The sequence below is a fragment of the Arachis stenosperma genome, chromosome 6 (genome assembly GCF_014773155.1).
Source record: "Arachis stenosperma cultivar V10309 chromosome 6, arast.V10309.gnm1.PFL2, whole genome shotgun sequence".
Classification (NCBI taxonomy): domain Eukaryota; kingdom Viridiplantae; phylum Streptophyta; class Magnoliopsida; order Fabales; family Fabaceae; genus Arachis; species Arachis stenosperma.
In genome coordinates this window covers 28,631,296-28,655,972 of record NC_080382.1, presented here as the reverse complement: position 1 = coordinate 28,655,972, position 24,677 = coordinate 28,631,296, and the positions used below count along the sequence as shown (strand labels likewise).

The window sequence follows — 24,677 nt, the reverse complement described above, 5'->3', positions numbered from 1 at the left end:
AATTCCAAAAGTTTGAGATTCTTAAAGTGACATTAATAGCTAAAAACTTATGATGATATTCCTATGCAAAATTGACTAAACTAACATTAAGATTTGTAAATTGATTCCCTAATCTAATTTTTTCTAGCATTAATAATGTAAGTAAAGACACCAAACTTAGTTTGTGACTAAGTGTTCTATGGAATTAATTCCAAAGATAGCCACATCAAACTTAGTAATTTACCTACATTAGATGCTATTTCACGTTTTTTTTTTTTAACCAAAATAGATGACTATACTTTCATAGTCTAGCATTTTCGTGTATGTATGGACACCAAACTTAGTTTGTGGCTAAGTGTTGTAGAACACACTTTTGCCATTACTTCAAGATTGGCCACACCAAACTTAGTGCCTTGCATACACCATGTACTAGTCTACTTAATCATTATTGACTACTAAAGTATGAAAATAAAAGACTCCCTGAGCATGGGTTGCCTCCCATGAAGCGCTTTGTTTATTGTCCTTAGCTCGACATTGCAACTTCCTTGCTCATGTTAAGAGTTGCACACTCTCTTCCTTGCTCCAAGGGCCACCAAAATAGTGCTTCACCCTATGTCCATTAGCTGTGAAAGTTTGCTTTGAGGCTTCATCAAGTAATTCGACATAGCCATGAGGTGATACTTTGGTGATGGTGTATGGACCAGTCCATCGAGACCTCAGCTTCCCAGGGAAGATCTTCAATCTTGAATTGAATAACAACACCTTTTGGCCTGGTTCAAATGTTCTTTGAGAGATCCTCTTATCATGCCATCTCTTTGCTCTTTCTTTGTATATTTTGGCATTGTCATATGCCTCCAACCTGAACTCCTCAAGTTCATTGAGTTGTAGCAACCTCTTCTCTCCTGCTGCTTGAGCATCTAAATTCAGAAGTTTGGTGGCCCAAAAGGCCTTATGTTCAAGCTCCACAGGGAGGTGGCATGCCTTTCCATACACCAACTGAAATGGAGATTTTCCTATGGGTGTCTTGAAGGCTGTTCTATATGCCCAAAGTGCATCATCCAGCTTCCTAACCCAATCCTTTCTTGTTGTTCCCACAGTTTTCTCCAAGATCTTTTTTAGCTCTCTGTTGGCAAGTTCAGCTTGCCCATTGGTTTGTGGGTGGTATGGTGTAGCCACTTTGTGAGTAACACCATATTTGTGGAGTAAGGAGTTTAGTTGCTTGTTGCAAAAGTGGCTTCCCCCATCACTTATGAGTCCTTTGGGCACTCCAAATCTAGTGAAGATGTTCTTCTTGAGGAATTGCAAGACCACGTTGGTATCACATGTGGTGGTGGCTATTGCTTCTACCCATTTGGAGACATACTCCACTGCTACCAAAATGTATTTGAACGTGTAAGATGGGGGAAAGGGTCCCATGAAGTCTATTCCCCACAGATCAAAGAGTTCCACTTCCAAAATGAACTTTTGGGGCATCTCATTTTTCTTTGACAAACCCCCTGTTCTTTGACATTCATTGCATTGGCTCACAAACTCCCTAGCATCCTTGAAGATTGAAGGCCAATAGAAACCACTTTGAAGGACCTTTGCAGCCGTCCTTTCAGCCCCAAAATGACCACCATAATTAGAGTTGTGACAATGCCATAGTATGTCTTTCATCTCATCCTCTGACACACATCTTCTTATCATTCCATCTGGGCATCTTTTGAACAAGAATGGGTCATCCCAGAAGAAGAACCTAGCCTCATGTAGTAGCTTCTTGACTTGTTGTTTTGTGTACTCTTGTGGAATGATTTTCCCCGCCTTGTAGTTGGCCATGTCTGCAAACCAAGGGACATGTTGAATGTGCAAGAGGTGTTCATCTGGAAATTCTTCATTTATTGATGGAAGGTTGTCTTGGCATGCATCTTGTGGTACCCTTGATAAGTGATCCGCAACTTGATTTTCATTGCCCTTTCTATCTTTTATCTCTATGTCAAACTCTTGTAGGAGTAGCACCCACCTGATTAGCCTTGGTTTGGCATCCTGTTTTGACATAAGATACTTAATAGCAGCATGGTCAGTATACACTAAGACTTTAGATCCAATCAAATATTGTCTAAACTTATCAAAAGCATATACCACAGCTAGTAGCTCTTTCTCTGTTGTGGTGTAGTTCTTTTGAGTTTCATTCAATACCTTACTTGCATAGTAGATAACATGAAGCTTCTTTTCCTTCCTCTGCCCCAACACAGCACCAATTGCAAGGTTACTTGCATCACACATGAGTTCAAAAGGTAGTCCCCAACTTGGGGGTGTGATGATTGGTGCTGTGGTGAGCTTAGCCTTTAGAGTTTCAAAAGCATGTTTGCATTCATCATCAAAGATAAAAGGATTGTCTACCACCAACAAATTGCTTAGTGGCTTTGCTATTTTGGAAAAATCTTTGATGAATCTCCTATAAAATCCAGCATGCCCTAAGAAACTTCTAATGGCTTTCACACTAGTTGGCAAAGGAAGTTTTTCTATAATTTCTACTTTTGCCTTGTCAACTTCTATACCCTTTCTTGAAATTTTATGACCAAGAACAATGCCTTCGGGTACCATGAAATGGCACTTCTCCCAATTCAAAACTAAATTGGTTTCTTGGCACCTTTTCAAGACTAGGGTAAGATGATGCAAGCAAGTATTGAAGGAATCACCAAAAACAGAGAAATCATCCATAAAGACTTCAATAAATTTTTCTACCATGTCTGAGAAGATTGATAGCATGCACCTTTGAAAGGTAGCTGGAGCATTACACAGTCCAAATGGCATTCTCCTATATGCAAAGACTCCAAAGGGGCAAGTAAAGGAAGTCTTCTCTTGATCCATGGGGTCAACCACTATCTGATTATACCCAGAATATCCATCAAGAAAACAATAATAGGCATGGCCAGCCAACCTTTCAAGCATCTGATCAATGAAAGGGAGAGGAAAGTGATCTTTTCGTGTGGCATCATTCAGCCTCCTATAATCTATGCACATTCTCCACCCTGTCACTGTTCGTGTTGGAATAAGCTCATTCTTCTCATTAACAATGACGGTCATCCCCCCTTTCTTGGGAACCACGTGCACTGGACTGACCCAAGGGCTGTCAGATATAGGGTAGATGATCCCAGCTTTACACAACTTAAGGATTTCCTTTTGAACAACCTCCTTCATTGTAGGATTCAATCTTCTTTGGGGTTGTACCACCGGTTTGGAACCCTCCTCTAAGAGTATCTTGTGCATGCACACAGCAGGGCTTATGCCCTTCAAGTCATCAATGGTCCATCCCAACGCCTCTTTGTGAGCTTTCAATACTACAATGAGTTTTTCTTCTTCCTCTGCACTCAATGTGGAATTGATGATCACTGGGAAGCTGTCCTTCTCACCAAGGAATGCATATTTAAGATGAGGGGGTAGTGGTTTCAACTCTTGTTGTGATGCCTCTTCTTTGGTAGCTTCACTTGGTTCCTCTGATGCTTCCAATTTGTTCTTTTCTTGTCCCTTGATGTTATGGACTTCTTCTTGTTTCACTTGATGGTTTGTGTCAAGTACTTCTTCAACCAAAGAATCCACTACATCAATTCTCATGCAACTTTCTTTCTCAACAGGGTGTTGCATTGCTTTGAAGACATTTATGGTCATTTGCTCATCATGCACTCTGAAAATCATCTCTCCCTTTTCCACATCAATGATTGTTCTAGCTGTAGCTAAAAAGGGTCTACCAAGAATGACTGAATTGTTTCCCTCTTCATCCATGTCTAGGACCACAAAATCAGCTGGGAAAATAAAGTTTCCCACCTTCACCAAGAGGTTCTCAACTACTCCATTTGGTATTTTGATGGATCTGTCAGCAAGTTGGAGTGACATCCTTGTGGGTTTAAGCTCTTCAATCATCATTTTCTTCATCATGGTAAGGGGCATTAAGTTAATGCTTGCACCCAGATCACAAAGTGACTTGTCAACAGCCATGCTCCCAATCGTGCAAGGTATGAGAAAGCTGCCAGGGTCTTTGAGTTTTGGAGGTAGCCCTTGTTGAATGATGGCACTACACTCTTGATTGAGAATCACCGTTTCTTTTTCTTGCCAACTTCTCTTCTTGGTGATCAATTCCTTAAGAAACTTTGCATATAATGGCATCTGTTCCAGAGCTTCTGCCAATGGGATGTTGATTTCAAGTTTCTTGAAGATTTCTAAGAACCTTGGGAATTGTTGGTCCTTTGCTCCTTTGTGTATCCTAGTTGGGTATGGGAGCTTGGATACATAAGCTTTTACTCCTTCATTTTTGTTTTCTTTTTGTGGATTCACACTCTCCTTGCCATCACGGTTGCCTCCTTGACTTGATGGATTGCCTTGTGGCTTGACAACCTCCTTGCCTTTGTTAGATGTTGAAGCCTTTTCTTCATCTTGTCTTCCCACATGTACTTCCACTGTGTCTTGCTCTTTGGGTTTTGTTGCTTCCTTATTTGAACTTTCACCAACTACCTTGCCACTCCTTAACTGCAAAGCCTTACATTCTTCTCTTGGGTTGGGTATTGTGTCACTTGGGAGAACATTGGTTGGTTTCTCGGCTTGTTTGGCTAATTGTCCCACTTGTCTCTCAATGTTCTTCATAGTGACCGCTTGTTCCTGTTGTCCCTTAGCTAAAGCTTGAGTGGTTTGAGCAAGTGCTTACAAGGTTGCTTCCAGACTTGAGATTCTGGCCTCATGATGGTCAATTGGAGGTATGATGGGGGTTGATTATTGTTGGAAGTTGTTGGGCGGATTAGTGTAGAAATTTTGTGAGTTGGATGATGGCGCAGAGAAGTTATTTTGGTGAGCTTGTGAGTTATGATGGGGGTGTTGATATGTGTTTTGTGTTTTTCTATATTGGTTAGTGTTGTTGGTATGGTGATTTTGGTTGTTTGTGTTGCGGGTGTGATTGTGGTTGTTGTTCTTTTGCCAATGGTTTTCTCCCCACTTTAAATTGGGATGATTCTTCCAAGATGAGTTGTATGTATCACCATGGAATTCATCCTGAGAATTTGAGGTATTATGCATGTATTGAACTTGTTCTTGTGGTTGTTCAACCGTGATCCCTTCACCTTGGCCCCATTCAAGTGATGGTTGATTTGTTGTGTTCACTGCTGCAAGTTGCAAACCATCCATTCTCTTTGTTATTGTCTCCATTTGTTGTTGGATTTGTTGGTGCATTAACTTGTTTTGTGCCAAGATAGCATCAACACCTTCAAGTTCCATTACACCTTTCTTTGGGGGCGGATTGTGTTGCCTCTCTGATGAGTAATAATATTGATTGTTTGCCACAATCTCAATGAGGTCTTGGGCCTCCTCAGCAGTTTTCATCATGTTGAGTGATCCCCCGGATGAGTAGTCTAGCCCCTTCCTTGCTTCTGGACTTAGGCCTTCATAGAAGTTTTGGAGTTTGACCCAATCACTAAACATGTCAGGTGGGCACCTTCTCATTAGTGCCTTGTACCTTTCCCAGGCTTCATATAATGACTCCCCATCCATTTGCCTAAAAGTCTGAACCTCTGTCTTCAACTTGATGATCTTTTGAGGTGGGTAGAACTTTGCTAGAAATCTTCTCATCACTTCATTCCAATCATTGAGGCTTTCCTTGGGGAATGACTCTAGCCATTGAGTGGCTTTGTCCCTCAAAGAGAATGGAAATAGTAACAACTTGTAGACATCTGGATGCACTCCATTTGTCTTCACAGTATTGCATATCCTCAGAAAACAGATAGATGTTGATTTGGGTCTTCAAGAGGTCCCCCTCCATAAGAGCAATTGTTCTATACCAAAGTGATGAGCTGAGGTTTTAACTCAAAGTTATTGGCCTGAACATTTGGAGTGGCTATACTACTCCCACAATGTCTTGGGTCAGGGATAGTATACGAGGATAACACCCTTCTAGCTTGTCCACCATTATTGTTGACCCCTCCAGGAGGATTGTGCATCTCATCCTCCATGACTTGATCTTCTCCCTCTGATTCCTCTGACCCTTCTTCACCAACTATGAACTTTCCTCTTTCTGCTCTCCTTATCCTTCGGAGGGTTCTCTCGTCCTCAATATTACGTCTACTAGCTCCTGACATACACAAACAAACCAAAATCACAAGTGAGACACTCTAAAACTAGAGTGGAATTGGAGTTAGTGAAACAAAGTATCAAACAGTTAGTGGGCTTAACAAGAATACTAAAAAAAATGCTTAATCTAAACCACCTTTCACTTAATCATTGTCAATCTTTCCAATCCCCGGCAACGGCGCCAAAAACTTGATACGTAAAAATTAAATTTCACGTATAACCGGCAAGTATACCGGGTCGTATCAAGTAGTAAAACTCACAAAGAGTGAGGTCGATCCCACGGAGATTGGTAGATTGAGCAACTTTAGCTAAATGGTAGATTTAGTCAAGCAAATAGGATTTTGATTTTGTGATTAATGTAACTTTTGAACATAAGTGCAGGAATTTAAATTGCAAGGAATGTAAAGAACTAGAAGATAGAAATAAAAGGAAAGTAAATAACTGAAACTTAAATTGCAAGAAACTTAAATGACAACAAAGATAAATGGCAAGGAATTAAAATGTGCAGAAAATTAAAGAACATAAGAGTAAATAGCAAGAATTAAAGTAACAAAATGTAAATGACTAGAATAATAAATTGGCAGAATGTAAAAGGGAATTGGGTTATGGGTAATCAAACAACTAGAAGCAAAAGAAATAAAAATTAATGATAGAGAGGATCATTAGGGATCAGAGATGCTAGTTTTCATGAATTGATGTTAGTCAAATCTTCCTCAATCATGGGTATAGATCCATGGCAAGTGGGTGATTGTATCCCAATCTCTTGGTGATTCAATCTCTCTCAACATAACCAATTGCCACTCTCGTGATCTAATTGTTCATGAGAAGAGATGAAGCTCAAATCTAATCCAGCCACACAATTCCTATAATCTCAACCAAGGAGAGTTACATCTCACATACTAACCAAGGTATATTGATTAAAGAAATCATGAAAGGATGAACTCTAAACTGAATTATGTGACTCATTCCTCAAATTCACCACATAATTCATGTAGATTAACCCCTGATGAGCGGATAATTTGTACGCTTTTTGGCATTGTTTTTAGTATGTTTTTGGTGGTTTTAGTTGAGTTTTTATTATATTTTTATTAGTTTTTAGTTAAAATTCACTTTTCTGGACTTTACTATGAGTTTGTGTGTTTTTCTGTGATTTCAGATATTTTCTGGCTGAAATTGAGGGATCTGAGCAAAAATCTGATCCAGAGGCTCAAAAGGACTGCAGATGCTGTTGGATTCTGACCTCCCTGCACTCGAAGTGGATTTTCTGGAGCTACAGAAGCCCAATTGGCGCGCTCTCAACGGCGTTGAAAATTAGACATCCTGGGCTTTCCAGCAATATATGATAGTCCATACTTTGCCCAAGATTTGATGGCCCAAACCGGCGTTCAAAGTCACCCTCAGAATTCCCAGCGTTAAACGCCCAAACTGGCACAAGAATGGGAGTTAAACGCCCAAACTGGCACCAAAACGGGAGTTAAACGCCAAGAAGAGTCTCTACACGAAAAATGCTTCATTGCTCAGCCCAAGCACACACCAAGTGGGCCCGGAAGTGGATTTTTATGTCATTTACTCATCTTTGTACACCTTAGGCTACTAGTTTTCTATAAGTAGGACCTTTTACTATTGTATTTGACATCTAGAGATCTTTGGACATCTAGTTCTTAGATCAATCTGGGGCTGGCCTCACGGCCATGCCTAGACTTTTGTTCTTATGTATTTTCAACGGTGGAGTTTCTACACACCATAGATTAAGGTGTGGAGCTCTGCTGTACCTCGAGTATTAATGCAATTACTATTGTTCTTCTATTCAATTCCGCTTGTTCTTTTACCAAGATATCACTTGTTCTTCAACTTGATGAAGGTGGTGATTGACACTCATCATCATTCTCACCTATGAACAAGGTGACTGACAACCATTCTTGTTCTACAAGCATCCGAGGCTTAGTGAATATCTCTTGGATTCTTCGGAATCTTCGTGGTATAGGCAGGACCTGATGGCGGCATTCAAGAGAATCCGGAAGGTCTAAACCTTGTCTGTGGTATTCTGAGTAGGATTCAATGATTGAATGACTGTGATGTGCTTCAAACCTGTAACCTACTGGGCGTTAGTGACAGACGCAAAAGAGTTATTCTATTCCGGTAGGGGAGGGAACCAAACCGGTGATTGGCAGCACTGTGACAGAGTGTGTGCATTAGCTTTCACTGCGCGGATGGGAGGTAGCTGCTGACAACAGTGAAACCCTACACGAGCTTGCCATGGAAAGGAGTAAGAAAGGATTGGAAGAAGACATTAGGAAAGCAGAGAGACGGAAGGGAAGGCATCTTCATACGCTTGTCTGAAGCTCTTACACCAATGATATACATAAGTATCCCTATCTTTATCTTTTATGTTATTTTCGTTTATCACCATACCCATTTGAGTCTGCCTGACTGAGATTTACAAGATGACCATAGCTTGCTTCATACCACCAATCTCCGTGGGATCGACCCTTACTCGCGTAAGGTTTATTACTTGGACGACCCAGTGCACTTGCTGGTTAGTTGTGCAAAGTTGTAGTGTTCACAATTTCGTGCACCAAGTTTTTGGCGCCGTTGCCGGGGATTGTTCTTGTGTATGGACAACTGACGGTTCATCTTGTTGCTTAGATTAGGTATTATTTTTCTTCAGAGTTCTTAAGAATGAATTCTAGTGTTTCAAGGTGATGTTCTTATCATCACCAAAGCTGATTGATCATCATCAATTTAGCTCTTGAATGCAATGTCTTGCTGAAGCTTAGCTAGCTATGTCTAATTCCTTTAGACTAAAGCTTTAGACTAACATTGCATGATTCCTGGAATTCTCATTAAGAATCTTGATACCTTTATTTTTTTTTCACTTAATTTTCGAAAAAGCACAAAAAAATTACAAAATCATAAAATCCAAAAATATTTCTTGTTTGAGTCTAGAGTCTCATCTTAAGTTTAGTGTCAATTGCATGTTTCTATTCTTAGTGCATTCATGCATGTGTCCTCATTAATCTTCAAGTTGTTCTTGATGATTTCCTTGTTTTGATCTTTGAATTCTATTGACTTGAGTGTTTTGTTGTTTCTCATATGCATTCTCATTTTGTTAGTGTCAGTAGTGTACAAACTGCTAAGTTTGGTGTCTTGCATGCATTGTTATTTGATTTTAATTGCATTTTGATTATTCCTCATTATTAAAAATCCAAAAATATTTTTAATTTGTGTCTTTTCAAGTCAATAATACAGAGAATTGAAGATTCAGAACATACTGCAGAGGAATCACACAGAAAAAGCTGAGCATTCAAAAATGCCCAGTGAAGAAGACAGACTGGCGTTTAAACGCCAGCCAGGGTGCCTGGCTGGGCGTTTAACGCCCAAAAGGGTAGTAGTTTGGGCGTTAAACGCCAGAATGTGCACATTCTGGGCGTTTAACGCCAGGATGGCAAAGGGGGAAGATTTTGTTTTCAAAATTAATTTTTTTTCAAGTTTTCAAAGTTTTTCAAAATCAAATCTTTTTCAAATCATATCTTTTCAATCAAATGTTTTCAAAATCAATTTCTTTCCTTTTTCAAAGATACTTACTAACAATTAATGATTTGATTGAACATTTTTTGCCTTTTCTGTTAAGGAAGGTTTTATGTTTGAATCATATCTTTTCTTGTTAGGCAAGTCATTAATTTTTAAAATCAAATCTTTTTAAAATGTTTTTCAAATCAAATCTTTTTAAAATTGTTTTCAAATCATATCTTTTAAAATTGTTTTCAAATCATATCTTTTAAATCACATCTTTTTAAAATCAATCATATCTTTTTAATCACATCTTTTTCAAAATAGTTTTCAATCAAATCTTCTTAACTTCTAATTTCAAAATCTTTTTCAAAAAATTACTTGATCTCTTTCTCACTCTTGTTTTCGAAAATCAATTAGTGTTTTTCAAAAATGTTTTCAAAATCTTTTACTTAATTTTCGAAAATTACTTCCCTTCTTCTCACATCCTTCTATTTCTGAACTAACTCTACTCCTTAATGCAAAATTCGAACTCCATCTTCTTTGATAAGTTCGAATTTTCTACTTCTGTCTTCTACTTTTCTTTTCCTCTGACACCTTAAGGAATCTCTATACTGTGACATAGAGGATTCCATATTTTCTTGTTTTCTTCTCTTTCATATGAGCAGGAACAAAGACAAAGGCATTCTTGTTGAAGCTGACCCTGAACCTGAAAGGACCTTGAAGCGGAAGCTAAGAGAAGCTAAGGCACAACTCTCTGTTGAGGACCTGACCGAATTCTTCAAAGAAGAAGAACCCATGGCATCCGAAAACAACAACAATGCCAACAATGCAAGGAAGGTGCTGGGTGACTTTACTGCACCTACTCCCGACTTCTATGGGAGAAGCATCTCTATCCCTGCCATTGGAGCAAACAACTTTGAGCTTAAGCCTCAATTAGTTTCTCTAATGCAACAGAATTGCAAGTTCCATGGACTTCCATTGGAAGATCCTCATCAGTTCTTAGCTGAATTCTTGCAAATCTGTGACACAGTCAAGACTAATGGGGTTGACCCTGAGGTCTACAGACTGATGCTATTCCCTTTTGCTGTAAGAGACAGAGCTAGGACTTGGTTGGACTCACAACCTAAAGAAAGTCTAGACTCATGGGAAAAGCTAGTCAATGCCTTCTTGGCAAAATACTTTCCACCTCAAAAATTGAGTAAGCTTAGAGTGGAAGTCCAAACCTTCAGACAGAAGGATGGAGAATCCCTCTATGAAGCTTGGGAAAGATACAAACAATTAATCAGAAAATGTCCCTCAGACATGCTTTCTGAATGGAGCATCATAGGTATTTTCTATGATGGTCTCTCTGAACGATCCAAGATGTCTTTGGATAGCTCTGCTGGGGGATCTCTTCATCTGAGGAAGAAGCCTATGATCCTGAGAATCCTTCAATGGAAGAGGTGAATTACCTAGGAGAACCCTATGGAAACACCTATAATTCTTCATGGAGAAACCACCCAAAGTTTCATGAATGAAACAAGGTCCTCCATCAGAAATTTGGAAGGACAAGTGGGACAGCTGAGCAAGAAAATTTCTGAACTCCCTCCTAGCACTCTCCCAAGTAATACAGAAGAAAATCCAAAAGGAGAGTGCAAAGCCATAACCATGGCCGAATATGGAGAGGAAAGAGAGGAGGAGGACGCCACTGAGGAAGACCTCAGTGGGCGTGTAACAATCTCCTCTGGGTTCCAATGGGAATCTGAGGCTCAAAATGAGACCATAGAGATTCCATTGGACTTACTTCTGCCATTCATGAGCTCTGATGAGTATTCTTCCTCTGAAGAGGATGAGTATGTCACTGAAGAGCAAGTTGCTAAATACCTTGAAGCAATCTTGAAGCTAAATGACAAGTTATTTGGAAATGAGACTTGGGAGGATGAACCACCTTTGCTCACCAAAGAACTGGATGACTTGTCTAGGCAGAAACTGCCTCAAAAGAGGTAGGATCCTGGGAAGTTTTCTATACCTTGTACCATAGGCACCATGACCTTCAAGAAGGCCTTGTGTGACTTAGGGTCAAGTGTAAACCTCATGCCCCTCTCTGTGATGGAGAAATTAGGGATCTTTGAGGTGCAAGCTGCAAGAATCTCATTAGAGATGGCAGACAATTCAAGAAAACAAGCTTATGGACTTGTAGAGAATGTTTTGGTTAAGATTGAAGACCATTACATCCCTACTGATTTCATAGTCCTAGAGACTGGGAAGAGCATGGATGAATCCATCATCCTTGGCAGACCCTTCCTAGCCACAGCAAAGGCTGTGATTGATGTTGATAGAGGAGAGTTGATCATTCAAGTGAATGAAGAATCCTTGGTGTTTAAGGCCCAAGGACATCCCTCTATCATCATGGAGAGGAAGCATGAAGAGCTTCTCTCAAAACAGAGCCAAGCAGAGCCCCCACAGTCAAACTCTAAGTTTGGTGTTGGGAGGCCACAACCAAACTCTAAGTTTGGTGTTGAACCCCCACATTCAAACTCTAAGTTTGGTGTTGGGAGGTTCCAACACGGTTCTGAGTATTTCTGAGGCTCCATGAGAGTCCTCTGTCAAGCTAATGACATTAAAGAAGCGCTTGTTGGGAGGCAACCCAATGTTTTATAGTTAACTATTTTCTTTTGTTATTTTATCTTTTTTGTAGGTTGATGATCATAAGAAGTCACAAAAACAATGAAAAAAGCAAAAACAGGATGAAAAACAGAAAAATAGCACACCCTGGAGGAAGAAGCTGCTGGCGTTTAAACGCCAGTAAGCCTAGCAGTTGGGCGTTTAACGCCCAGTCTGGCACCATTCTGGGCGTTTAACGCCAGAAAGGGGCACCAGACTGGCGTTAAACGCCAGAAAAGGGCTACAACCTGGCGTTAAACGCCAGGAATGGGCACCAGCCCGGCGTTTAACGCCAGAAATGGCTCAAAACGTGGATTTTGATGCCATTTGGTGCAGGGATGACTTTTCCTTGACACCTCAGGATCTGTGGACCCCACAGGATCCCCACCAACCCCACCACTCTCTCTCTTCTTCTTCACCCATTCACCAATCACCTCAACATCTCTTTCTCTTCACCACTCACATCCATCCTTCATAAACCACCACTTCTCCCCTTTTTTGGCCGAACCACAAAGCCATCTCCCTCTCCTCCATTTCTTCTTCTTCTACTCTCTTCTTTCTTCTTTTGCTCGAGGACGAGCAAACCTTTTAATTTTGGTGTGGTAAAAGCATTGCTCTTTGTTTTTCCATAACCATTTATGGCATCCAAAGCCGGTTCAACTGAGAAGGCATGACCTCAAGCCCATCACTAAGAAGAAGATGGAGCAAACAAGAGACCCCTCTCATCAAGAAATCCCTGAGATACCTCAAGGGATGCACTTTCCTCCACAAGACTACTGGGAGCAAATTAACACCTCCCTAGGAAAATTAAGTTCTAACATGGGACAACTAAGGGTGGAGCACCAAGAACATGCCATCCTCCTCCATGAAATTGGAGAAGATCAAAGGATCATGAGAGAGGAGCAACAAAGACAAGGAAGAGACATTGAGGAGCTCAAGCACTCCATAGGATCTTCAAGAGAAAGAAAGAGCCGCCATCACTAAGGTGGACCCGTTCTTTAATCTCCTTGTTCTTTATTTTTCTGTTTTTCGAATTTTAGTGCTTTATGTTTATCCATGTTTGTGTCTTATGATCATTAGTGTCTTAGTGTCTATGCCTTAAAGCTATGAATATGAATCCATCACCTTTCTTAAAAGAAAACTGTTTTTATCACAAAAGAACAAGAAGTACAGGATTTCAAATTCATCTTTAAAACTAGCTTAATTAGTTTGATATGGTGGCAATGCTTTTGTTTTCTGAATGTATGCTTGAACAGTGCATATGTCTTTTGAATTTGTGGTTCATGAATGTTAAAATTGTTGGCTCTTGAAAGAATGATGAAAAAGGAGACATGTTACTGAGGATCTGAAAAATCATAAAAATGATTCTTGAAGCAAGAAAAAGCAGTGAATACAAAAAAAAAGGAGAAAAAGAAGGAGAAAAACGAAAAAAGGGAGAAAGAGAAAAAGAAAGAAAAAGAAAGAAATAAAGTTGTGATCCAAGGCAAAAAAGAGTGTGCTTAAGAACCCTGGACACCTCTAATTGGGGACTTTAGCAAAGCTGAGTCACAATCTGAAAAGGTTCACCCAATTATGTGTCTGTGGCATGTATGTATCCGGTGGTAATACTGGAAGACAGAGTGCTTTGGGCCACGGCCAAGACTCAATAAGTAGCTGTGTTCAAGAATCATCATACTTAACTAGGAGAATCAATAACACTATCTGGATTCTGAGTTCCTAAAGAAGCCAATCATTCTGAATTTCAAAGGATAAAGTGAGATGCCAAAACTGTTCGGAGGCAAAAAGCTACTAGTCCCGCTCATCTAATTTGGAGCTTAGTTTCATTGATAATTTGGAGTTTATAGTATATTCTCTTCTTTTTATCTTATTTAATTTTCAGTTGCTTGAGGACAAGCAACAATTTAAGTTTGGTGTTGTGATGAGCGGATAATTTGTACGCTTTTTGGCATTGTTTTTAGTATGTTTTTGGTGGTTTTAGTTGAGTTTTTATTATATTTTTATTAGTTTTTAGTTAAAATTCACTTTTCTGGACTTTACTATGAGTTTGTGTGTTTTTCTGTGATTTCAGGTATTTTCTGGCTGAAATTGAGGGATCTGAGCAAAAATCTGATCCAGAGGCTCAAAAGGACTGCAGATGCTGTTGGATTCTGACCTCCCTGCACTCGAAGTGGATTTTCTGGAGCTACAGAAGCCCAATTGGCGCGCTCTCAACGGCGTTGGAAAGTAGACATCCTGGGCTTTCCAGCAATATATGATAGTCCATACTTTGCCCAAGATTTGATGGCCCAAACCGGCGTTCAAAGTCACCCTCAGAATTCCCAGCGTTAAACGCCCAAACTGGCACAAGAATGGGAGTTAAACGCCCAAACTGGCACCAAAACGGGAGTTAAACGCCAAGAAGAGTCTCTACACGAAAAATGCTTCATTGCTCAGCCCAAGCACACACCAAGTGGGCCCGGAAGTGGATTTTTATGTCATTTACTCATCTTTGTACACCTTAGGCTACTAGTTTTCTATAAGTAGGACCTTTTACTATTGTATTTGACATCTAGAGATCTTTGGACATCTAGTTCTTAGATCAATCTGGGGCTGGCCTCACGGCCATGCCTAGACTTTTGTTCTTATGTATTTTCAACGGTGGAGTTTCTACACACCATAGATTAAGGTGTGGAGCTCTGCTGTACCTCGAGTATTAATGCAATTACTATTGTTCTTCTATTCAATTCCGCTTGTTCTTTTACCAAGATATCACTTGTTCTTCAACTTGATGAAGGTGGTGATTGACACTCATCATCATTCTCACCTATGAACAAGGTGACTGACAACCATTCTTGTTCTACAAGCATCCGAGGCTTAGTGAATATCTCTTGGATTCTTCGGAATCTTCGTGGTATAGGCAGGACCTGATGGCGGCATTCAAGAGAATCCGGAAGGTCTAAACCTTGTCTGTGGTATTCTGAGTAGGATTCAATGATTGAATGACTGTGACGTGCTTCAAACCTGTAACCTACTGGGCGTTAGTGACAGACGCAAAAGAGTTATTCTATTCCGGTAGGGGAGGGAACCAAACCGGTGATTGGCAGCACTGTGACAGAGTGTGTGCATTAGCTTTCACTGCGCGGATGGGAGGTAGCTGCTGACAACAGTGAAACCCTACACGAGCTTGCCATGGAAAGGAGTAAGAAAGTATTGGAAGAAGACATTAGGAAAGCAGAGAGACGGAAGGGAAGGCATCTTCATACGCTTGTCTGAAGCTCTTACACCAATGATATACATAAGTATCCCTATCTTTATCTTTTATGTTATTTTCGTTTATCACCATACCCATTTGAGTCTGCCTGACTGAGATTTACAAGATGACCATAGCTTGCTTCATACCACCAATCTCCGTGGGATCGACCCTTACTCGCGTAAGGTTTATTACTTGGACGACCCAGTGCACTTGCTGGTTAGTTGTGCGAAGTTGTAGTGTTCACAATTTCGTGCACCAACCCCTCTCTCGATGGTGGTTGAATCTATGAAGAGCAAGAGTTCCCTCTTTAGATCAACCACTAGAATTGAGGAGGAGAAGATGGGTTCACCAATTCATTCCAACAAACAGAGCTCCTCCCCCTAATGAAAGTGGGGTTTAGTGAGTCATTGCTCCAATTTCAACAATTGCCATGAATGAAAATTAAGCTAAGTATAAAGAAAGATGATGAAGAGTAAGGAAAATGCTTAAAGCTTAAGAAAAATCAAGAAGAAAAGTTCCCAAGAAGAACCCAAAATAGCTCTCTGGTTCTCCTCCCGGAAGTACCAAAGAGTTCTCCAATACAAGTGCTAAAAAGTGTAAAAATGTCTAAGTGTCAAAGAGTAAAAGTAAAAGTGTCAAAAGTCCTCTACAAGTACATCAATCTCTTCTATTTATGCTACTCTAAAACTCCTTCAGAGATCTTCAATTTGGGGCTAGCAATGTGGGCTTTCTCATTGTTCAATTCTTGGCTCAATTGAAGAAGTTGTTGGCCTTTGTGATGAATAGGGGAAGCAGAGCAAGTTAGCAACCATTCTGGCCCATTGACTTGGCGTTATTGGCACTAACTCCAGGCCAAATGCACGTTGGCAACGTGCAAGACATTTTCCTGGAAGTGAAGTTTGCTTGTGTGTGGCGTTGGCAACGCCCTCCTCAAGTTGGCAACGCCAACTTTGCTCCTTGGTTGCCTGGCGTTGTCCATGAAAATGCCCTTCATCCTCCAAGTTGGCAACGCCAACTCCTCTTCCTGGCGTTGCCAAGAACAACGCCCCTTATATGAAGCTCGGGTCACCGAACCCCCACCTCGGGCCTCTCCAGACGACCGAGCTGCACGTTTCAGGTAAACCCTCGGAACATTGGCGCCGTTGCCGGGGACCCTGGAAGTCATCCCTCTACCATGGCGGACGACCCTCTCAACAATGACCACGCTGCATCTGAACAAGAGGACGAAATTGACACCGGAGAACGACCGGACAGCCCTCTATCACCACGAACTCCAGGAGGAAACAAACAGAATCGCCCAAAAACGTCACTCCCAAACAAGGATCCACAAAATTCCGAAAGAACGAAGAGCTCGGAAATTTTAGAAGCAGTCCGGGCACAACAAGACCGACTGAAACAACTCGAAGAGGATATAAAGAAGCAGAAAGAAACTGAACAAGATCTGAGGAGAGAAACTCGAAAGCGCAGAGAATTAGAAGAAAAACTGCGGAAAATAGAGGCTAACCTGAAAGACCAAACAGAACGCGGCACCACCACCGAGGGCAACCACGATCCCTTCACGCAAGAGATCATGAAGGAGAAGGTACCGCGAAACTTCAAACCACCCGATATGGACCTCTACGACGGCACCACCGATCCAAGTCATCACCTCAGCAACTTCAGAAGCAGAATGTACCTAGTCGACGCCTCCGACGCGATTCGGTGCAAAGCCTTCCCCACCACTCTCACCAAGTCAGCCATGAAGTGGTTCGACAACCTGCCGCCAAGATCAATCACCAGCTTCGAAGACTTAACCAAAAAATTCCTAACAAGATTCTCTATTCAAAAGGACAAGACAAAACATGCCCCCAGTCTACTCGGGATCAAACAAGGTAACCAAGAAACTCTCCGAGAATACATGGAGCGATTCAACAAAGCCTGCCTGGACATACAACACTTGCCCACTGAAGCAGCCATCATGGGACTAGCAAACGGCCTAAAAGAGGGACCGTTTAGCCAATCCCTATCCAAACGATACCCGACCTCCCTATACGAGGTGCAGGAGCGGGCAGAAAAATATATCAACATGGAGGAAACCTCCCAGCTAAGATATTCTCCTAGGAAGGAATCAACCTACCCACTCCGAGATCGGGATCGGGAACAGAAGAAAAAAGAAGAACCCAACTCGGACAAGCCACGGAAGTACCACAACTACACCCCCCTCCGAGTCTCGCTGGTAGACGTCTACAGAGAAGTATGCCACACCGAAAAGATCCCACTGCCCCGACCACTAAAACACAAGAAAGCGGGGAGAGATCGGTCTGAATACTGTGAATATCACAAGCTCTACGGTCATTCTACTAACGACTGCTACGACCTAAAGAATGTTATAGAAAAGCTAGCCAGAGAAGGAAAACTCGACAGATACATAGCAGAGAAAGGAGAAGAGACCAGGAAGAGAAGGCGGGGAGACAACGAAGATCGGGCCGAACAAACCCCGCGAACCCCTGAAAGACATGTTCACATGATAAACGGAGGTTTTGCGGGCGGAGGAACATCTAAATCTTCGCGAAAAAGACACCTCAAAGAAGTCTATCACGTCCGAGAAGACAGTCCCCTGCCCGAATTACCTACTATCTCATTTACCCGAGAAGATGCTCAAGGGATAATTCCCGGACACGACGATCCAATGGTAATCACCATTATCCTAGCAAACGCTAACTTACATCGAACCCTGATTGACCAGGGAAGCTCAGCAGATATCCTGTTCAAAACGGCCTTCGACAAGCTCGGACTTGAAGAAAAAGAACTAAAGGCCTATCCCATCGACCTATTTGGACTAGGGGATACTCCGATCCATCCCTTAGGATACATCTCGCTACACACTACCTTTGGAAGAGGCGAGCAATCTAAAACATTAAGCATCGACTACATTATAGTCGACGTCACTTCAGCATACAATGCCCTCATCGGGCGACCAACCCTAAACAGACTGGCAGCTATAGTCTCGACCCCACACCTCTGTATGAAGTTCCCTACCGCAAAAGGAATCGCTACCCTAAAAGGCAACCAAAAACTAGCGCGGCGATGCTACAACAAAAGCCTGAGCCTAAAAGGGAAGGAGGTCAACGCGATAGAACTCGGACGAGTTCAATCCCGAGAAGATCTTCGGCCACAACCAGAGGGAGAGACCGAAAAGGTCCAGATTGGGAACACACCTGAAAAAATAACAAACATAGGAACAAACCTCGAAACGGGCCTAAAAGAGGAACTCATAACCCTCTTAAGGGAGAATTCCGACCTCTTCGCCTGGATAGCCTCCGACATGCCAGGAATAAGCCCCGACCTGATGTGCCATAAGCTATCGGTTTACCCGGGATCCCGACCTGTCCAACAAAGACGCCGGAAGCTCGGACCCGAGCGCATGCAAGCAATAGAAGAAAAAGTACAAGCACTGCTAGATGCAGGGTTCATTAGGGAAGTAAAATACCCCCTATGGCTCGCAAACGTGGTCCTGGTAAAAAAGCCCAACGGAAAATGGAGGATGTGCGTCGATTACACGGATCTCAACAAAGCCTGCCCAAAGACCCATATCCACTACCAAACATCGACGCCTTAGTAGACGCAGCCTCAGGCTATAGATATCTCTCCTTCATGGACGCATACTCGGGATACAATCAAATCCCGATGTACGGACCCGACCAAGAAAAGACCTCGTTCATAACCCCAAAGGCAAACTACTGCTACGTAGTAATGCCCTTCGGGCTGAAGAACGCAGGGGCAACCTACCAGAGGCTAATGAACAAAGTGTTCTCAGAGCACATCGGACTACAGCTGGAGGTGTACGTCGACGACATGCTGGTAAAGACACAAGAAGACAGAAATTTGCTGACCGACCTCACCAGTATCTTCGGCACCCTCAGAAAACACAACATGAGACTTAACCCGACAAAGTGCACCTTCGCCGCAGAAGCCGGAAAATTCTTAGGTTTCATGCTGACTCAAAGGGGCATCGAAGCAAACCCGGACAAATGCCGAGCGGTACTCAATATGAAGAGCCCGACGTGCGTCAAAGAAGTACAACAACTGAATGGAAGGCTAGCCGCCCTATCAAGATTCTTGGCAGGATCAGCAATAAAGTCACTACCTCTCTACTCACTCCTAAAGAAAGGGAAACCCTTCTCATGGACCCCGAAGTGCGAAAAAGCCTTTCAAGAATTCAAGGAATTCCTCGGGCAGCCACCAATCCTAACCCGACCTATAAAAGGAGAAGAACTCGTACTATACCTCTCGGTTGGAAATCGAGCAGTCGCTTCAGCGTTAATACGAGAAAATGACCGAGGACAACACCCCATATACTTTGTAAGCAAGGCACTACAAGGGGCCGAATTAAACTATCAGAAGATAGAAAAATTCGCCTACGCCCTAGTGTTCACAGCTCGGAGACTCCGTCCCTACTTTCAAGCCCACACCATCAAAGTTCGGACGAACCAACCCATGAGACACATCCTCCAAAAAACAGACCTGGCGGGACGAATACTGCAATGGGCGGTGGAACTGTCCGAGTTCGACCTCCACTATGAAACCCGGACTGCCATAAAATCTCAGTATCTAGCCGACTTCATCGCAGAATACACTGAGACCCCGGGAACCCCACTATCATGGAACCTATATGTCGACGGGTCCTCAAACAAAACTGGAAGCGGAGCCGGGGTTATACTCGAAAGCGACCAAGGAACGCGGATAGAACTATCCCTAAAATTCGAGTTCCAGGCTTCGAACAACCAAGCCGAATACGAGGCCCTACTAGCAGGTCTAAAGCTAGCCGAAGAGGTCGGAGCCCAGAAAGTCACGATCTTCAGCGACTCCCAGGTCGTCACATCACAAGTAAATGGAAGCTACCAGGCCAAAGACCCAACTATGAAAAAATACCTGGACCAAACACAGGCGCAATTACGCCACTTTTCAGAAATACAGATTCAGCACATACCTCGGGAACAAAACGCCCGGGCAGACGCCCTCTCAAAACTTGCCAGCACCAAGCCCGGAGGCAACAACAGAAGTCTCCTCCAGGAAACCTTACAATCTCCCTCCGTGCTAAGAGAGGAAGAAGCGTTAAATATATCCAAACAATAGCAAGGATGGATGACCCCCATACTCAACTACCTAAAGTCGGGAACTCTCCCCGCCGAAAGAAAGGAAGCTAAAAGACTCACGAAAGACGCCCAGAATTATACACTAATTCACGACGTATTATACCGAAGAGGATTCTCAAACCCCCTCCTTAGGTGCGTCCCGACCTCAGAAACAAAGAGCGTCCTCGAAGAAGTCCACGGAGGCATGTGTGGGAACCACCTCGGAGCTCGGGCATTATCCAAGAAAATAGTCCGAGCCGGTTTCTACTGGCCGACCTTGCAAAGAGACGCAACGGAATTTGTAAAAATATGCCCCCCTGCCAAAAACACGCCAATTTTCACAAGGCACCACCCGAAGACCTTATCAGCATCACCGCACCATGGCCCTTCGCAAAATGGGGACTTGACCTACTCGGCCCGTTCCCCCAAGGACCGGGCAAGTCAAATACCTCATAGTAGGGGTCGACTACTTCACAAAGTGGATCGAAGCTGAACCCTTAGCCACCATCACGGCTCAGAAAAGCCGCAAATTCCTATACAAAAACATCGTCACAAGGTTCGGAGTCCCCTACTCCATCACAACAGACAATGGAACACAGTTCACGGACACAAGTTTTCAGAACTTGGTGGCCGAACTAAAAATCAAACAGCAATTCACCTCAGTCGAGCACCCACAAGCCAATGGACAAGCAGAGGCTGCAAATAAAGTCATCTTGGCCGGGTTAAAACGAAGACTCCAAGAGGCCAAAGGGGCATGGGCCGAGGAGCTCCCCCAGGTGCTATGGGCATATCGGACAACTCCACACTCCACAACGGGAGAATCACCATTCCGACTAGCTTATGGGATGGAGGCAATGATTCCTATCGAAATAGATGAAGGGTCACCTAGAACCATCTTCTACAACGAAAAAGGTAACCCGCAGGCACAAAGGGAAGAACTCGACCTCCTCCCCGAGGTCCGAGAAAGAGCTCGGATCCGAGAAGAAGCCTTGAAACGGCGAACGGCCCTCAGATACAATCAGAAAGTAATAAAACGAAGCTTCTCCATTCACGACCTGATTCTAATCCGAAATGACATCGGAACACAAAGGTCGGGAGAAGGAAAGCTAGCTGCAAATTGGAAAGGGCCCTACAAGGTAACAGAAGTCTTAGGAACAGGCTATTACAAAGTATCTGACCTAGAAGGCAATGAGTTGCCCAGGGCATGGCACGCCTGTAATCTAAGACGATACTACAGCTAGAAAAAGATAACCCGAGGTGTACTCTTTTTCCCTACAAGGGTTTTTTAATGAGACACCCGGTCAAGTAAGGCACCCGACCTAGTCAAGGGTAAACACTCTGTAAATATTCTTTCTTTTTTAATACTAATCAAATTTTTCTATTTTCTTTTCTTCTTCCTCGTGATGAAACAAATCCCGAAAAGTACCCCGCCAAGGCGCATTAATTTATGCTCGGCAAAACGCAAAAAATCATTGCCAAGAGACCACACAAGGTCGGCAAAGATAAAGCGACGAGGTTCAAATTAATGTGAGAAGTTATAAAGCAAACTCTGAAAAGGCTCAAAAAGCCAAATAAAAAGAGATTACAAAAATAACTTAAAAGGCCGACCAACGACAAGGTCGGACTCAACAAAGGGAAGTACTCGACCGCCCCCCCAAGGTCCGAGAAAAAACCCGGATCCGAGAAAGAAGCCTTAAAACGGCGAAAACAAAGATTTCGAAAAACGCTTACTAAAAAGTTGCTATACAAAAACAACTAAAAAGTACAAGCGAAAAAACGAAATCAAAGAAAAGGGTAAAGCAAAGTTCCAAAAGCGCTAGCTAAAAGGTTGTTATCAAAACAACTAAAAAGCATAAAGCAGAACTAAAAGTCAAAACACAAACAAACACCACATAATAAGCTAAAAAGTTACCACAAGTAGCTAATAGCAAAAAGGTGTTCAAAGCAGTTAAACAGGAACCATCCAAAAAAGAGCCCACAGGCCGGGCAAAAAAAAACCAAAGACAAAAGAAATTACAGGGAGTCAAGATCCTTTCCGGACTCCACGTCGGTAGAAGGCTGCGGAGGAAGAACCATAGAAATCGGGACAGCCTTGACAGCACCGTCATCCCGGTTTAAAACCTCCACACCAGATTCCTCCTCGGCCAAAGGTAAAGACGGGTCCGCAACCGGAACTTTGGGGTTGGACACCGGAACCTCATCCTCGTTGGGAGCAGGAACAATCTTTCCCTCCACAACAACGTTATCCGTACTAAATAAGCTCAGATCCAGGTCAGGAGCAAGAACCCGGACCTGAGCCTTCAAATTTTCAAACATAGCATCCATACCCTTAGCCACATGACCTTCTAGCTCGTAAAAATCATCCTGAGCAGATTGTAATCTCTCCTTTGCCTCCACAAGCTCGGCATATGTCCGAGTATAATTCTCCGTCGCCGCCTTCGCCACCTCCTCAGATGCTTTCGCTGCCGCCACAGCCGCGGTAGCTTTAGCTTTCTCCCTCTCCAGAGACGCCTCCAGCTCAGTAATCCTAGCAGCCTTCAGTTCACTAATCCTCTCGAACTCAGACTGAGCCTTCTCAAGTCGGGAGCTGGTCGCACCAATGGGGGATTTCTTGAACTCCCGGGCAATAGCGGCATGAAGACTAGCCATCCGGACACAACTCCGCGCCATATACTGAAAATGATGCTCCATAGACACATCATCAGTAGAAATAAAGGTCTGAGGGAGAATATGCTGTTCAATCCAACCAAGAGCATCAAAATCCTTGTCATTAAAACCCGCAAGCTCTTGAGAGGTCTTCTGTTTCTTGGGAGGAGGACCCGAGGACGAAGGCGGGGAAGAGTGACCGGGTCCAGAGGTCGGAGGATCTTGATTTATAGCTCGGAACTGGGGAGTCGGAATAGCCTTCGACCGAGTAGTGACACCCACGGTAGTCTTCTTCGGAGAAGATCGGGCAGAAGCCTCAGCCTCAATATTCCGAGCAGCCACGGACTTCTTCGTCCGACGAAGGAACTTCATAGAATCCACCTGAGAAGACATCTCTGCAGAAATAAAAGAAAAGGATTACCACAACAGAAATTCCACCAAAACAAGCAAAGCCAAAATACTAAAAAAGATGAATCTCGGAGAGGTCGGGAACTACCTAACTCGGAACGGAGAAGGCTTGGATCTCCCAACATTTTCTTCGTGTCCAAGTGAGGTGCCCGACCCCATAAACTGCTTACCACACCCACAAAAGCCTGCTCCACCTCATCTAGACTCTCAAGGGTATACTTAGTAGACACTACATTCTCCTGCCAACAAAGAGGAAAAGAAGGCTCCCCACTCTCGTCTAGAAAGAAAGGTCGGACGTCTCCAGTAGCCCGGACCTTGAAATAAAAGTTCTTAAAATCATGAAAGGACTCGTCATACAGGGTACAAAACTTCCTCCCCTGGTTAGCTCTAAAAGAGACCCAAGATACCTTCCCTCCACCCGACCCCGGCTTCGTCAACACAAACAAATAGGAAAAAAGAGAAATAGAGGGAGAGACGCCCAAAAACTGACACAAAAGTTGAAACAGCTTTTAAAACGCCCAAGAATTTGGATGGAGCTGCGTAGGGGCAAGGTTACAAGACCATAACACCTCGGACTCCAGATTGGTAAAAGGAAGTCGGACACTCAGCTTAGAGAAAAAACAATCATAAGCATAAAAGAAGAGCTTCTCGGAACTATCTAAGGGCGGGAAGCACACTCGCTCCTCGGAATCCGGGGCTACTAGTTCATAATCCCTCTCAGACTCTCTATTTTCACATATGCTACAATGCCTACGGAACCTAGCTAAATACTCGGAATCTACCACAGAAGGGACTTTTAGAGGAAGAGGGTCTACCCAATCAAGACCACATGGAATTTTAGTCGACATCGCTTGAAGAACCTTTCGAGACATAAAATTCTTACCTACAAAGAAGAATACAACAGCAAGCAAAAATCACATAAAGAAGACAGCGAAAACCCATTCAGCAAAGCAAGAAACAAAAAACCCCACGAAGAGAATGGGGCAACCCGGAACAAAAACGCCAGAGAACAAAAAAGAGCCCCCCCATATACAAACAAACAGCAATGGCGG

At 42.9% G+C, this 24,677-nt stretch overlaps 1 non-coding gene across 1 annotated transcript; it reads right to left on the bottom strand.

Annotated features, from left to right (window-relative positions):
* Window positions 1–10,782: 10,782 nt before the first annotated feature.
* LOC130937775 (small nucleolar RNA R71) lies at window positions 10,783–10,890 on the bottom strand. Its single transcript, XR_009068975.1, has one exon. It is a non-coding gene; the product is annotated as a small nucleolar RNA R71 (small nucleolar RNA).
* Between the last annotated feature and the right edge of the window lie 13,787 nt (window positions 10,891–24,677).